Source organism: Nuphar pumila, chromosome 14 (assembly GCF_984573655.1).
Source record: "Nuphar pumila chromosome 14, dmNupPumi1.hap1.1, whole genome shotgun sequence".
NCBI classification, from domain to species: Eukaryota; Viridiplantae; Streptophyta; class Magnoliopsida; order Nymphaeales; family Nymphaeaceae; genus Nuphar; species Nuphar pumila.
In genome coordinates this window covers 12,361,838-12,364,384 of record NC_143262.1, presented here as the reverse complement: position 1 = coordinate 12,364,384, position 2,547 = coordinate 12,361,838, and positions in this window count along the sequence as shown.

The following is a 2,547-nucleotide window of genomic DNA, read 5'->3' as shown; positions in this document are numbered from 1 at the left end:
TGTGTTCAGCATGATCAATTTAGTAGGAATCGACACTTAGATAATGTTTTTTCGATGAAAAAAATATATTTTTATTAGTAGGTATGAAAAAATTAATACCTTCATAGTTATTGAATTTTGGATTGCCAAAACAACCAGTGTACAGGTTGGATTCCGGCGATCCAAAGGCCATTTCTCACTAAATGAAACATGTAGATAACATATGTTAGATGTGAAAAAAAAAAAACCAAACAGGGGGTTCTGCCTATTTGTTAAGTGGATTGTACCTACAATTGACTATAGCAAATAGTAACCCATATATGTAAACCAGTATGAACAAGATTTTGAGAGGATTTTTTGCAAATCTAACCCTGCAGATGTATTCATGGTCCATTTACATGGAATTGACTATTGGATCATCATAATCGGATAAAAAAATGTGATTTTATATGCTTGAGTATTTACTAAAATTTTGAACAGTTGATTTTCAAGCCTTAAAATATCGTTCTTATAATTCCGCCCATGTTTAACTGTTTAGTTATACACTGTCGGTCCCAAGCCCGGATAAAGGAGGAGGGTTGCGTTAGGACAGTGACAACCAGCATAAAACTTAGTCACACCCTATGTATATGAACCACTTGGAGTTTTGGTTCATATCGCCGACTTGGGATGAAGGCGTAGAAGAAGAAGAAGAAAAAGAAAAAGAAAAAGAAAAGATCATTCTATATATATATATATAATGTCGACAAAAAAACCATTGCCAAGAATTGAGCCACTTAATGGACCCGCCCGGCGCCAAACTAGGCAAACCCCAGGTAGGGGCCATGACCATCCTGCCTGATATGACCAACCATAAAAAGCTAAGTGCTAGCTGTCACAGTGCTGGCCATGTGGATGACCCCAGCAGTGGTCAACTTAAGTATCATATAATCATGACCTCTATGATGCTGGACCTGGATTTGGTGAAATGGGCAAACCCTGTTGTTTTTATATATAATGAAAATTAAGATGGATAGCTTCAGACTTGATTGTATCCTGCATCCCATGTTATATATGTGCGTGCCTGAATTCGGGTCTAGATCTGACAAGTCCCAACCACATCTTTTCCAACTTGGGTTTGGATATGGACTATCCACATTGAATAATGTGTTGAATTCAGTTTGGATCTGAATAGAGACCTGAACCACTTGCACCTTCGACTGGAACTGAGTAAGAAATTTTGAGTGAGAAAAGGCCAAAGGTTGGGGCCAATTAGGGCCTATAAGGATTACATGAACCAGACTCGGTCCTGACCTGGTAAAAGAATATTTTTTTTTTACTTTTTTACTATGAAAAGTCATGGATCTTAATCGAAATTTTGGTCAGACCCGAGACTGGTATGAAATTTCACAAGCCATACCTGGACTCCATATACTAATCGGACCCTTCAGATCCCACCCGGATTTTAATTGAGCCTCCTTCTTTATTACCAAAACCTGACCCTATAGGGTTTGGTATGGGCCGGGTCACCTTTAGCCATTCATTCGAAAATAGCCATTGATTTCGAGTGAAAAAAACAGGCTCAAGTTAAAAACTCTAAGCATAGTTGACTCCAATAGGGCCACCCTAAATAGATTCACTTATACATTTTAAATAAATTAATTAATAAAAATAAAATTAAATACTTTTATTCTTTGAAATGCCCGATTTAAAACCGTTCCGATTCGATCCCAACCGATTTTATCATTTTTTTTCCTGATAAACAAACCGATTTTAACATTGGTCGATTCAGATTGCACCCATAATTTCCGGCTAGATGTGAGTGTCAGGTCAACCTAATCAAATTATAGTATATAGTTTAAATTCGATAAATGAAAAAATAAACACACTTTACTTTGATTTGTTCACGCGCGCGCGTGCTCACACACAGAGCCACACATTCTGTCAAATTCACACACTTTGAAAATTGAATGGCAGACTGCGTGGACATTCGTTGCGTTGAGTGGACGTCAGTTGCCAACTTCCATGTGGAATTGGCCGTTGTTCTCTCCACTGGTCATAAAAGGAAAAATAATTTCCCAAATCGTTTTTTTTTTCATTGACTTGCTAATTCCATCCAATCTACAAACGCGTTCTTCTTTTTTGAAAGGCAAGCTGGGGTTAGGCGGACCCCTACCAGAACAACAGCAGCCCCATGTGACAGAGGGATTCGATCCTGGGCCTTCAGCTTGACACAGTTCCTCGCTTACCACACAAACGCGTTTTCTCATGCTTCTCATCATTTTCTTTTTTTACTCGGAAAAACTGCCACAAGTGCAGCGACCTAGCAGCGCTGGCTCAGCCTTGGGCAGTTTTTGATGATGAACGCTCAACATCATCCCGCTCCTGTTATCACCCACTATATACAACAACAACTACAACAACTACCCCTTCATCCCAAAACAATTGGGGTCGGCGATATGAACCAACAAAGAAAATCATTCTGGGTCTTCCACATGAATCCTTCTCCTCCAATCATTTCTATCCAATGCCATGTCCTCGGTGAGGTTCAAAGCATTCATATCCTTTCCTATCACCTTCATCCATGTC